This window comes from Dasypus novemcinctus, chromosome 21, assembly GCF_030445035.2.
Source record: "Dasypus novemcinctus isolate mDasNov1 chromosome 21, mDasNov1.1.hap2, whole genome shotgun sequence".
Taxonomy (NCBI): Eukaryota; Metazoa; Chordata; class Mammalia; order Cingulata; family Dasypodidae; genus Dasypus; species Dasypus novemcinctus.
The window spans coordinates 12,770,244-12,785,109 of record NC_080693.1 but is presented as its reverse complement, the minus strand read 5'-3'; the positions used below and the strand labels follow the sequence as shown (position 1 = coordinate 12,785,109).

General features: G+C 45.6%; 1 non-coding gene across 1 annotated transcript; it reads left to right on the top strand.

The window, feature by feature from the left end:
* Positions 1–1,812: 1,812 nt before the first annotated feature.
* On the top strand, positions 1,813–1,919 carry LOC111766513 (U6 spliceosomal RNA). The gene has a single exon (XR_002798545.1). It is a non-coding gene; the product is annotated as a U6 spliceosomal RNA (small nuclear RNA).
* Positions 1,920–14,866: the final 12,947 nt, after the last annotated feature.

Below are 14,866 nucleotides of genomic sequence, written 5' to 3'. Positions count from 1 at the left end.
CAGTCACTGCAACGCTGCTTCGGCTTTTCTGGGGCTGAGGCTGCGTGGGTGACTACGAAGCAGGCCAGCAGTGGGGAGGAGTTAATATCCTCAGGCACCTCGACCAGCGAGCGCCGAGACTTAGAGGGGAATGTTCTCTGCGGCCACCCGGGGAGCCCCGGCAGGACTGAGCTCCAGCTGCCCACCGGCAACTGCTGCCAGCACACACTCTGCTGGGTTCGTGTCTTCCCTTTCTCGCTTTTCTGCCCCCTCTGGGTCTTTCCTAGGAACTCCTCCCACATAAACTACCTGGACCCAAGCGCTTGTCTCAGCATCTGCTAACAAGCTGCTCTAAGAATTAAGGTGGAGAACTCAGAAGCCAGCAGAGGTAAGGTTTCTAGGACAAGGTAAGTGCTCAGTAAATGACACCTGATGCGGTTATCCCGCTCCCCCCGGGCTTTGTCTCCCACAAGACTCTCTTGTCTTTCTGCAGAGTCTGGGATCCACTCTTCCCAGGGCGCCCCAGTCCTTAGGATTTTCTGGAACATCGCTCCTCCCCTGTCCCACCCACCCCAGCACCTCCCCTCGAGCTGCGTGGCCTTGGGCCAGCCCCTGCACCCCTGTGATTCTCTAAGTTCTTAGTGGCTGTGCTGGGGCTCTCTGCCCTCTCAGGGCAGATGCCAGGCTGGTTTCCTGGGCCTTTTCATCTCACGTCTCATGGCCGCTGCCTGCGATCTATGGGTCGGGGGTGCCGCCACCCCTGGCTGAGAGAGCCCAGGAGCTGTCGTAGTCTCTGAGTCAGAGGGCGAGGAGACCAGGCCAGGTCAAGGGGGCGGCTGACGGGATGGGCACCACGAAGGGCCCTGAGGCTGCTGAAAGGAGTGTGGATCCCCCCAGGCTGTGGAACGCTCTTAGTGCCGCACCCCGGGCCTCGCTGCTGAGGCAGCACTCCCGGTCCCCCGCGCCCCTGTGCTCTGCTAACCGCACGTGCTGGACCCTCGTCACACCGCACCCTCGGGCCCCTGGGGCTCGGCCCTGCGCCGGCAGAGTTGGGAGCGCCTGTCCCCACATCGCTGGCCTTCAGGCCAGACAAGCTCAGAGGTGCGACTCACACCAGCCTTCCCGCAGGGGCAGGCCCGGGTGAGGACGAGCACGGCCTCGCGCTCGGCTTCTCCTCCTAAGTCCCCTCACTTCCTGGCGGGGTTCCGCCGGGAGCGCGTCTTTAACGAAGCCGGAGCACGGGGGTTCTCGCCGCAGGGCCTGCTTCTGGAAGGAGCTGGCGGAGGGCGGCGTGCTGGCAGGGGGTGGCCGGAGGCGCGCGTCGACGCGAGTTCATGGCCGGGATCTGGTTTGGCTGCCTGGGACGAGAACGCAAGTGAAGGGGCCCAAGCGGGATGGACATGTCTCTCCCCCTCCTGAGGACCGGGTCTGGAGCGCCGCGGCCGCGTCACGGCGTCCAGGGCTGGGCTCCTGCCGCCTCGCCGTCTTGCGGGCCGGCCGCCTTCTCCCTTGCCATCCAAGATGGCGCCTCCCCAAAGCCAACCTGGGCAGCGGGAAGGGGGAGGGACGAGGAGGCCACACTTCCCTTCCCTTGGGGGCGCGACCCGGAAGTGGTTCCCGCATTCTGCTCGCATCCCCTTGGCCGAGCTCAGGCACGTGGACCTCCGTAGCTGCAAGGGAGCCTGGGAAATGTAGTCTTTATGCAGACAGCCTGGCATACACCCAAAACCCAGGGGTTCTCTGCCTCACAGGAGAAGGGGCAAAGAGGTGTGTGTGTGGGGGGCAGAATCCAACCATTCCCACTGCAAACCCGCAGAACAAAATGTTACTTGAGTGCTCGCTTCGGCAGCACATATACTAAAATTGGAACGATACAGAGAAGATTAGCATGGCCCCTGCGCAAGGATGACACGCAAATTCGTGAAGCGTTCCATATTTTTAATGGGAGGATTGCATCCAGCATCCAGGTGGAATCTGAGCCTCCTCTTGACATAAAGGTGCAATGGACACAACCAATCCAGTGTCCACATAGAAGAGGTGGCATTGGATTGGGAAAAGTGGACATGGTGGACGATGGGTATGGGGAAAGGCAGGAAGAGATGAGAGGTGGAGGCGTCTTTGGGACATGGAGCTGCCCTGGATGGTGCTTCAGAGGTAATCACCGGACATTGTAAATCCTCACAGGGCCTACATGATGGAATAGAGGAGAGTATGGGCCATGATGTGAACCAATGTATATGAGGTGCAGAGGTGCCCAAAGATGTACTTACCAAATCCAATGGATGTGTCATGATGATGGGAACGAGTGTTGTTGGGGAGGGGGAGAGGGGGGGTGGGGGGGTGGGGTTGAATGGGACCTCACATATATATTTTTAATGTAATATTATTACAAAGTCAATAAAAAATAAAAAAATTAAAAAAAAAATGTTACTTGAAAGCTGGGACAAAATTCTTCATTTAGAGAAAGCTTTTTTTTTTTTTAAGATGTATTTATTTTGTATTTATTTCTCTCCACTTCCCCGCACCACCCCCAGTTGTCTGCTCTCTGTGTCCATTTGCTGTGTGTTCTGTGACCGCTTCTATCCTTATCATCGGCACCGGGAATCTGTGTTTCTTTTTGTTGTGTCATCTTGCTGTGTCAGCTCCCCGTGTGTGCGGCACCATTCCTGGGCAGGCTGCATTTTCTTTCGCGCTGGGCGGCTCTCCTTACGGGCGCACTCCTTGCGCGTGGGGCTCCCCTACGCAGGGACACCCCTGCATGGCAGGGCGCTCCTTGCGCGTGGGGCTCCCCTACACGGGGGACACCCCTGCGTGGCACGGCACTCCTTGCGCGCATCAGCACTGCGCATGGCCAGCTCCACACGGGTCAGGAGGCCCGGGGTTTGAACCGCGGACCTCCCATGTGGTAGGCGGGCGCCCTTAGAGAAAGCCGTCCTTGCTCATGAGAACACCTCGAGGACGCTGTGGGTGTGTGGAGAGCAGCACCCAGCTGAGGGAGGAAGGACAAGAAGTGACCAAGGAGCCGCCGTGGTGAGGGAGACACACTCTGAAACCCGCTTTCCCCAATTTTCAGTAAAAGTCTAATGCGCACAGTAGCCTGGTGGCGGGATGGGGTATTTGGTGGGGATCCAGGAGAAGAAGCCTGGTGTTATGTGGGGGTCTCGACAGATGGGCAAAGGGAAGAGTGGAAAAAGACAAAGCAGGACTGAGCATGTGACAGGGACCGACGCTGGAGCGGGTGAGGGCACCGACACTGAGCCCCCTGAGGGTTCCGGGGGGAGTTGTGGGACAGCCCAGTCTCCCCCTCCCCACCCCGGATAAGAGGTTAGAGCCTTTTTAATTTTCAGTATTAACGGGTTATCACATGAGGCTAACTAGGTTCCAGCGTCTTCCACATATATTTACAAAATGGCATCATTTCAGACATCCGAATGTGCAGGCCTGGCTGACAGCACCTTCTGTCACTGGCATTTTTTCAACAATCACCACTTTGGATGCTGCTGAAGGTTCCGTCAGTATGATGTGTCACACTCCACTGAGACAATTCCCCCAGGTGGGCATTCGTGTGCAGGCAGCTTGCTTGGCATTCCAGATTTTAGAATAGTTCCTCGGGCAACGTTCCCAGAAGAGAAGTGGGGCAAAGGGGAAGTGCGTTTGTAGGGGCCACGGTTTGTCCAGCCAAATGGCTGCGTGCCCCCGCACTGCCGTTTCACCTGTCGCGCTGCAGAGCCAGAGAGGAAACTTCTACCTGCTGAAAAGAGGAGGTAGGGTGCTAGTTTGGTTTAACCTTTCTTTCCTAGATTTTTAAAGCACTGTGTGTTCACTGTAGAAATTTTTGAAAATATTAAGCCATTTAAAAGACAAGTTTATAATCCCATCTGCCCACAATTATTCGTGACTAACATTTTGACTTATATCCTTCCAGTGTTTATTCTATGCACATAACTATATCGTATATAAATTTCACTATGAGAAGATTTACATATCTTTTATTAGGAAAAATGTTAGAGACAAATCCCAGACATCCTAGGATTACAATCCACAAGTGTTTCAGAATAATTAAGACTTTAAAACATATAGTGGGAAACGGACTTTGGCCCAGTGGTTAGGGCGTCCATCTACCACATGGGAGGTCCGCGGTTCAAGCCCCGGGCCTCCTTGACCCGTGTGGAGCTGGCCCATGCGCAGTGCTGATGCGCGCAAGGAGTGCCGTGCCACGCAGGGGTGTCCCCCACGTAGGGGAGCCCCACGCGCAAGGAGTGTGCCCGTGAGGAAAGCCGCCCAGCGTGAAAAGAAAGAGCAGCCTGCCCAGGAATGGCGCCGCCCACACTTCCCGTGCCGCTGACGACAACAGAAGCGGACAAAGAAACAAGACGCAGCAAAAAGACACAGAAAACAGACAACCGGGGGAGGGGAGGGGAATTAAATAAATAAAAAATAAATCTTAAAAAAAAAAATAAATAAATAAAACATATAGTGACAGTATCATTATTTAATACATACACCTATAACAATAATTCCTTAATACCAGCAGATACCCCATCTCTACTCAAATTCCCAATTGTCTCATAATTAACATAAACTTGTTTGAATCATGACTGGCTGGCTTCTCTTTAGTGTCTGTAACCTAGACGTTGCTCCACCATGCTTTCTTCCTGAAGTTTATTTGTTGAAGAAACTGTGTTTGATCTGTTGAGTTTCCCATAGTCTCTCTATTTCCTGTAAATTGATAGGTGGATCTAGAGATTTGACGAGACACAGATTTGATTTTTTTTTTTTGCAAGAACACTCCATAGAGAATCCTGTGTTCCTCTGCCAGGGGCTCAGGGCTCTGATATCTCTCTTTTTGTGGTTTTAGCAGTTGCCTGGATTCATTAATAAAGTAGTGGTTGCAAAATGGTGCTACTCCAACTCCACCATTCCTTCTACATTCATTAGAGCAGGGTGGTCTACAGTGTGCGGAGGGAAGGCAGGATAGCTGCCTTTGGCCCCTCTGTCAGTGTTCTAAATTAAATTGTTCTTCCAATGGTGATCAAATAGGATTAAAAAAAATAATTATGAACTTAGTTATTTTATTTGTTTCAATCAGTTGCAATAATTATATTCTCCAGTTGGCTCCAGAGTCCTTTTGATGTGACTCTGCTAATTTTCGAGAGTGTTCTTGCCATCTGGTTTGGCAAAGCGTGCCAGGCTCATCTTACACATGTCCTGCTCTTAATGTGGAGTCAGCCATTCCTCCAAGGAGCCCTGGATCCTTTTAGTGAGAAAAGGCATTTAGAAACTATAGCCTGGGTGCTAGGGGTGCACTTGCTATTGGGTTGGTCATTTTTTCTACACCATTAATTGGTACTGATACTTTCAATTCAAAATTTTCTTTTAAATTAGAGAAGTAGGCTTACAGAAAAATCATGCATTAACTTCAGAGCCAGCTCAAATTTAAAACTATAGGACTTTGACTTAATTTTCTCTATCTTCTCTCTGCATCTTCTTTTTCTCACATGAGAATCTGGTTCCCAGTGACACTGGGATTAGTACAGGTAAAAAATAATTTCTCTGACCCCAAGTTAAACACAGAACGCCAATACTGATACCACCACCTCCAACAATTATTGAAAAGTGTTTGAATTTTATTTCGTCTACATTTCTTTTTGTCCTTAGGGTATATTGCACTAAGGCTGTATAGTCAAATTATGGTATTTTGGGAAGTGGACGCGGCTCAACTGATAGAACGTCCGTCTACCATATGGAGGGGCCAGGGTTCGATCCCCAGGGCCTCCTGACCCGTGTGATGAGCTGGCCCATGTGCAGTGCTGCCATGCACAAGGAGTGCCGGGCCACACAGGGGCGTCCCCCGTGTAGGGGAGCCCTATGTGCAAGGTATGTACCCTGTAAGGAGAGCTGCCCCATGTGAAAAAAAAGTGCAGCCCGCCCAGGAGTGGTGCCGCACACACAGACAGCTGACACAGCAAGATGATACAAAGAAAAGAGACGCAGTTTTCCAGTGCTGCCGGATAATGCAAGTGGTCACAGAAAAACACAGAGCAGATGGCACAGAGAGCAGACAATGGGGATGGGGTGGGGGGTGGGGGGGAATGGGGAGAGAAATAAATAAAAAATAAATCTTAAAAAAAAATTATGGTATTTTAAAGTCCCTTGGAAGAGTTAATTGGATCTTAACAAAGGGTCCATGAGCTTGAATGGAAATAATTCAAAAAAACATTATTCTTGTGGGGACATGTTGGTGCGGGTGTGATGCATTTATTTATTAAATAACACACAGTACCGTGTGGCCTTAGGGAGGGGTCCACGGTTTTCTCCTGACTGGCAAAGGGGGTCGTGGAACACAAAAGGTTAAGAGCCCCTGGAATATTTCCTCCCTGTGTGGTTTAAAACCTGGATACACAGGGAGGTTCATTTGTCTCCACTTGTTTGCAATATTTAGGACGTTTGCGATAATTTTTCGTTCTAACATGTTCACATGGTTCTAAAAACACCAAGGATGCTGCAGGCAGTCTGGCTTCGCTCTGTGCCTCCGCTCTCCCCAGCACGTCACCATTTTAAAGGTGTGGCTTATCTTTCCTGGCGGCTGGAAAACACGCCACAGATGCGCTGGCAGGCGTCCCCCGAGAGCGGGGCTCCTCGGCCCTCCCCTGGGGCGCGGGGGAGCTTGTGACGGCGTCAGCCTGTGGAGTGAGGCAGCGCGACCCGAGCCCCCCGAGCCCCCCGAGCCGGGTGGGGACGGCGTCTGCCTCGGCCGCCCGTGGGAGTGGAGCCCGAGCCCCGCTGGAGAGGCGCGCGCAGGCGCACGCGGGCGCCCCCACCAGCTCCCCGGTGTGACGCGGCCCTCGCTGCCCCCGGCCCTTCCTCCTGCTGGACCCAGCCATCGCCCTCCATCTGCGCCCAGCAGACCAGAAAAATCACGCGCGGGCCCTGCCTGAACTCCTGACCCGCAACATCGCTTCTATAATAAAACGGCTGTTTTACGCCGACCTTTGGGGACTTTGTTGGTCTGTAGCAGATAATCAGGACAGTCTTCCTTTTCCATTCCTGATCTCAGTTGGTTCACACGTGTGCTGCCCCCACCCCTTTATTAGATAAGCGGTAGTGTTCCACACTCGCTTTTCTCCACCTCCTGCTTTCCACTTAATGTGTTCTAGAACTCCACAGGGATTTAAGCATAGAGGGAAGCGGACTTGGCCCAGTGGTTAGGGCGTCCGTCTACCACATGGGAGGTCCGCGGTTCAAACCCCGGGCCTCCCTGACCCGTGTGGAGCTGGCCCATGCGCAGTGCTGATGCACGCAAGGAGTGCTGCCCCACGCAGGGGTGTCCCCCGCGTAGGGGAGCCCCACGCGCAAGGAGTGCACCCATAAGGAGAGCCGCCCAGCGCGAAAGAAAGTGCAGCCTGCCCAGGAATGGCGCCGCACACACAGAGAGCTGACACAGCAAGATGACGCAACAAAAAAACACAGATTCCCGTGCCGCTGACAAGAGTACAAGCGTACACAGAACACACAGCAGATGGACACAGACAACGGGGGAGGGGGGGGAGAGAAATAAATAAAAATAAATTAAAAAGATATTTATATAAAAAAATAAAGCACAGAGTTGGACTTTGCCTTGTTAGCTAATCTAAAATCTTTTCTCTGTTAATAGGTCAGGTAAGATCATATAATCAATAGGTTTAGCCTCAGCTCTGTCATATTGTATTATGTTACATTTATATCTGTACAGGTCTTGTAAATAAATTTTTATCTAGCAGTATATATTTTCTCTCTTTCATAATACTTTTTGACATTTAGGGAGGTTTATATATATTTTTGAAAACATAACTTTTTTTTTTATTAGAGAAGTTGTGGGTTTACAAACAAATCATGCATAAAATACAGGATTCCCAAACATCACCCCCCGGCCAACACCTTGCATTGGTGTGGAGCATTTGTTACAACTGATGATAGCACTTTTTTGGTAATTGTTCTAATTTCTTTTAACATTAGCTACCTTTTCTGCAATTGATGAAAAATAATTGAAATAGTATTATTAACTATCATCCATAGTTTACATTCGGTGTATTTTTTTCATATGCCACCCTATTATTAGCACCTTGTGTTAGTGCCATGCATTCGTTATAATTCATGAAAGAACACTCTTATACTTGTACAATGAATGATAGTCCATAACCTATAGTAGGGGTCACTGTGTTATAGATTCCTATGCTTTATCTTTTAATTTGCATTCCAGTGACATACATGAGCTAAAGTTGTCCCTTTTAACCATGATCATCTGTATAATTCACTACTGTTAATTCCACTTATAAAATTGTGCTACCATCACCACCATCCAATTACAAACCTTTAGAATCAACCTAAATAGAAATTCTGTACTAATAACTCCCCATTCTTTAACCACAATCTACCACCTGTAACCTATATTCTAGATTCTAGTTCTATGAGTTTCTTTTTTTTTTTTTTTTAATTTATTTCTCTCCGCCCCCCAGTTGTCTCTTCGCTGTGTATTCTTCTGTGACCACTTCTATCTTATCAGCGGCACGGGAATCTTTGTGTCTTTTTGTTGTGTCATCTTCCTGTGTCAGCTTTCCACGTGTGTGGCGCCATTCCTAGGCAGGCTGCACTTTCCTTCGCACTGGGCGGCTTTCCTTACGGGGCGCACTCCTTGAGCGTAGGGCTCCCCTGCGCGGGGACACCACTGCGTGGCAGGGCACTCCTTGCGCGCATCAAAACTGCACGTGGGCCAGCTCCACATGGGTCAAAGAGGCCCGGGGTTTGAACCGCGGACCTCCCATGTGGTAGGCAGACGCCCTAACCACTGGGCCAAGTCCGCTTCCCTCTATGAGTTTCTTATTACAATTAGTTCATATCAGTGATATGAAATCGTTGTATCTATTTGTCCTTTGTGTCTGTAGTATTTCGCTCAGCATAATGTCATCAAGGTTCACCCATGTTGTAGCATGCATTAGGACTTGATTCCTTTTGATGGCTAAATAAACTTCCACCATTTGAATACACCACATTTTGTTAATCCATTCATTGGTCGATGGACATTTGGGTTGCTTCCATCTTGTGGCACTTAAGAATAATGCTGGAGGCGGGGCAAGATGGTGTCTGAGTGAGTGCATCTTATAGTCTCTCCTGCAAAGAAGCAGGTGGGCAGCATTGGAAATTCTTCAGGACCAGGTTGTTTCGGGGTTTTGCAGGGCAGGAGGTGTCTGGACATTGGTTTGGTGGGACGGTGACAGAGGAGATTCGTGTAAAAGGTAGAACTGAGACTCTCTTTCACGGAGATAGGGGCTGCGCGCAGGACGCTCCCCCCTGGGGCGGGCGGCAGGGCAGCAGTGATTCCTGGAGGCTCTGTGGTGCTGGGGAATTCATAAGCCCCTAGCGGGCTATTCGGGGGCTTGCAGGGTGGGAGGTGTCAGGAAGCCGATTTGGTGAAACAGACGGAGTTTTTTGCGAGGAGTGGAATTTTGGGTTTCTGACAGGGAGAGCAGTACTTCCGGCTAGAGCCCCACCCCCTAGGGCTGGCTGCTGATCTGCAGCGTCCTTAAATCGGTTGCAATATAGAGGTGTCACCAGTAGGCTGTTTCGGGGGCTCGCAGGGTGGGAGGTGTCCTGAAGTCGACTTGGTGAGACAGCGACAGAAGAGACTCTTGTGAGAGGGGGAATTTTGGGTTTCTGACACAGAGGTCAGAGTTTGTGGATGTGACCCCCCCCATAGGGCTGGCACCCAGCTGCGGGGATCCCTGAAGGCTGTGTTGCACTGTGGTGCTCCCAGGCTCCCTGTTAACTGGATTTGAAGTTGCAAGGTCTGTGTCCCCTAAACCCTGGTGGCCCACACCCCAGAGAATCACACCTCTTGAGTCTGCAATATCACAGACTTTCCATCCCTGAATCCATCACACTCTAAGGTCCATCTGAGGTCCTTGAATGTCCTAGCCCTCAACGTTTGTGTTTTTTTTTTTCTCTTCCCTTTTTCTCCTTTTTCTTTTCTTTTTTTTTTAATTTTCTTGGTTGCTAATAATGCATTATCTCCTAGTCTTTTCTCCCATTGTATCCCCCAAGGTCTTTTCTCATTTATTTAGGGTTTTTTTTTTCTTCTTCTCTTTCTTCTTTTCTTTTTCTTGCTTGTTTCCCTCCCTTTTCTTTGCCCACTCCCTCTTTTTTCTTCTTTTTTTTTCTTTTCCCTCTTTTTCTTCTTATTTTATTTTATCTTAATTATACAATAGGTGCTGCAGGGAACACCTCACATTTGCTGGGTTTCCTCATCCTCCATTTCCTCGTTTCTGTGTGAATTGATTTTGGCCACCTACACTATCCCCTTTCCCCCACATCTTGATATCCTCCATCATCTACTGTCTCTCCTATATTCCACCTCCTTTTCTTTGATCCCCAAATTGTCTAACTCTTAATTCCTAATACCTTTGTTTTGTTTTCTGTCTTTTATCCACTCCTGAAACTATTGCCTTTCTTATCTCTTTCCCTCTCTCATGAAAACACTAGCTTTATAATTCATACCATATTCCTCCCATATTCAATTGACTATCTCATTATAGGTACTCTACTTACTGCTATAACTCTACACAACTTACATGATCTAATATCCATCCTCCCAGATCTCATATTGTTGCTCTGTTAAACATTTAATACCAATACTACTTTACACATTTTCCTTTTTTACACAATTGCCTTTCCCTGGCCCTAATATTTTCCTTCAAAGTGAACTCAGCCAGCAACAAGAAATTAGAATAAGAAGAACAAAGTGACAAAGAGAAGACATAACACTTACACAAGAACAACAGCTAATTAATCCCCAAGACTAGACAAAGAAGCTAAGGAACTGATTAAACCCGTCAAGATAAAATGATGGCCAGACAGCAACAAAAAACTACAAACCAAACCAGTAATCAGGAAAACATGGCTGAATCCAACGAACAAACTAAAAACCAGGAAGGGGAGCAGAACTTTGGACAATTAAAGATCCCAGAACATATATCAGAGACAAACTTAATGAAGTAAAGGAAGAGTTTAACAATATGAAGAAAACATTTGGAGAGGAAATTGCAGACATATGCAAAAAGATAACAGATATGATGGGAATGAACACCACAGTTCAAGAAATCAAAAATACACTTGCAGCAAATAGCAGCAGATTAGAAGAGGCAGAGGAGAGAATTAGTGATGTGGAAGACAGTACATTGGAGATCAAACAGATAGTAGAACTGATCAATAAAAAGATAGAAAAAATCCAGCTAGGACTTAGGGACCTGAATGACAATGCAAAACATACAAACATACGTATTATAGGCATCCCAGAAGGAAAAGAGAAGGGAAGGGGTCAGAAGGGGTGTTGCAGGAAATAATGGCTGAAAACTACCCAAATCTACTGAGAGAGACAGATGTACATATCCAGGAAGCACAGCACACCCCAAACATCATAAACCCCAACAGACCCACCCCAAGACATATACTTGTCAAATTATCCAATGCTCAAGACAAAGAGAAAATTCTAAAAGCAGCAAAAGAAAAGAAAACCATCACATACAAGGGAGGCTCCATAAGATTAAGTGCTGATTTCTCATCTGAAACCATGGAGACAAGAAGACAGTGGTATGATATAGTCAAGGTACTAAAAGAAAAAAATTTCCAACCAAGAATACTCTACCCAGCTAAACTAGCATTCAAAAATGATGGAGAGTTCAAAATGTTCACAGATAAACAGAAATTGGAAGAGTATGCCAACAAGAAACCTCCCCTTCAAGAAATTCTAAAGGGAGTTCTGGAGGAAAAAAGGAAAAAACAGGACAGGCAGAGTTGGAGGAGAGTGTAAGAAAAACAAAAAAGACAAAAAGAGAAGAAAAAACTGAAAAATATGACAAACACAAGTCCAATCAAAATATGGCTAACATAAATAATTCCTTGAAAGTAATAACACTGAATGCCAATGGATTAAGCTCACTTATCAAAAGATTCAGATTGGGACATTGGATAAGGAAATATGACCCATCTATATGCTGTCTACAAGAGACACATCTTAGACCCAGAGATTCATGGAGGCTGAAAGTGAATGGTTGGAAAACAATCTTACAAGCAAACAATAACCAAAAAAAGGCAGGAGTAGCTATATTAATATCAGACAAAATAGACTTTAAATGCAAAACAATTGTGAGAGATAAAGAAGGATACTACATATTAGTGAAAGGGACAATCTCTCAAGAAGAACGAACAATTATAAATATTTATGCTCCTAACAAGGGCACCTCCAAATACATGAGGTAAATACTGGAAAAACTAGGTGAAAGAATAGATGCATCTACAATTATAGTGGGAGATTTTAATACACCACTATCAACTCTGGACAGAACATCTCAAAAGAGAATCACTAAAGAAACAAAATATTTGAACAGTATATTAGAGGAGCTGGATCTAATAGACATATACAGATCATTACACCCGAATACAGCAGGATATACATTTTTCTCAAGTGCACATGGATCATTCTCCAAGATAGACCATATGCTAGGCCACAAAGAAGGGCTTAATGAATTCAGAAAGATCGAAATCATACAAAATAGCATCTCTGACCACAGTGGAGTGAAGCTGGAAATCTGCAAGGGCCAGAGGCCCAGATTTCACACCAAGATATGGAAATTAAACAGCACACTCTTAGAAAAAAGTAGGTCAAAGAGGAAATCTCAAAAGAAATCAATGACTATCTTGAAACAAATGATATTGATAACACAACATACCAAATTTTATGGGATGCAGCAAAAGCAGTACTGAGAGGGAAATTTATAACCATAAATTCACATATCAAAAAAGAAGAAAGAGCAAAAATTGAAGAACTAACTGCACATTTGGAGGAATTAGTAAAAAAAACAACAAAGTAATCCCATAGGAAGAAGAAAGAGAGAAATAACAAAGATAAGAGCAGAACTAAATGAAATAGAAAATAAGAAAGCACTTGAAAAGATAAACAAGACCAAGAGCTGTTTTTTTGAGAAGATCAATAAAATTGACAAACCCTTAGCGAGACTAACAAAGAAAAAAAGAGAGAAGATACAAATACACAAAATAAGAAATGAGAAAGGAGATATCACTACTGACCCCCCAGAAATAAAGACTATCATAAGAGGATACTTTGAAAAACTATATTCCAACAAAAATGACAATTCAGAGGAAATGGACAAATTTCTAGAAACACATAAGTAGCCTATGTTGATGAAAGAAGAAATTGATGATCTCAACAAACCAATCACAAGTAAAGAGATAGAAACAGTCATTAAAAATCTCCCAACTAAGAAGAGCCCAGGGCCAGACGGCTTCACAGGTGAATTCTACAAAACATTCCGGAAAGAACTAACACCAATCCTGCTGAAACTATTCCAAAAACTCGAAACAGAAGGAACATTGCCTAATGCATTCTATGATGCCAACATTACCCTAGTACCAAAGCCAAACAAAGACACCACAAGAAAGGAAAATTACAAACCAATTTCTCTAATGAACCTAGACGCAAAAATACTTAACAAAATACTTGCCAATTGTATTCAACAACACATTAAATGAATTATATACCATGACCAAGTGGGATTCATTCCAGGTATGCAAGGATGTTTCAACATAAGAAAATCAATCCATGTAATACACCATATAAACAGATTGAGAGAAAAAAACCACATGATTATATCTATAGATGCAGAAAAAGCATTTGACAAAATACAGCACCCTTTCTTGATAAAAACACTCCAAAAGACCAGAATACAAGGAAACTTTTTGAACATGATAAAGAGTATATATGAAAAACCTACAGCCAACATCGTTTACAATGGAGAAATCCTAAAATCTTTCCCTCTAAAGTCAGGAACAAGACAAGGATGTCCACTCTCTCCCCTTCTATTTAACATTGTCTTGGAAGTACTTGCTTGATCACTGAGGCAAGACCCAGATATAAAAGGCATTCAAATTGGAAAGGAAGAAGTCAAAATTTCATTATTTGCAGATGACATGATCCTATACATAGAAAACCCTGAGAGGCCTACAACAAAGCTTCTAGAACTCATAAATGAGTTTAGTAAAGTTGCAGGTTATAAGATCAATGGGCAAAAATCAGTAGCATTTCTGTACACCAATAATGAGCAAGATCAGGAGGAAATCAAGAAACAAATACCATTCATAATAGTAAATTAAAAAATCAAATATTTAGGAATAAGTTTAACTAAAGATGTAAAAAACTTATACACCAAGAACTACACAAGACTGTTCAAGGAAACCAAAGAAGACCTAAATAAATGGAAGAATATTCCTTGTTCATGGATAGGAAGACTAAATATTATTAAGATGTCTATCCTACCAAAACTGATCTACACATTCAATGCAATCCCAATAAAAATCAACACAGCATTCTTTAAGGAACTAGAAAAACTAGCTATGAAATTTATTTGGAATGGAAAGAGGCCCCAAATAGCCAAAGACATATTGACAAAGAAAAACGAAATTGGAGGAATCACACTACCTGACTTCAAAACATACTACAAAGCTACAGTAGTGAAAACAGCATGGTATTGGCATAAGGAGAGACACACAGACCAATGGAATCGAATTGAAAGTTCTGATATAGAACCTCATATATATAGCCATATAATATTCGATAAAGCCACCAAACCCTCTCAACTGGGAGAGAATGACCTATTCAACAAATGGTGCCTGGAGAACTGGATATCCATATGTAGAAGAATGAAAGAGGATTATCATCTCATACCTTATACAAAGATCAACTCAAGATGGATCAAAGACCTAAATATAAGAGCCAAGACCATAAAGACTTTGGAAAGCAGTGTAGGGAAACATCTACAAGACCTTGTAATAGGAAATG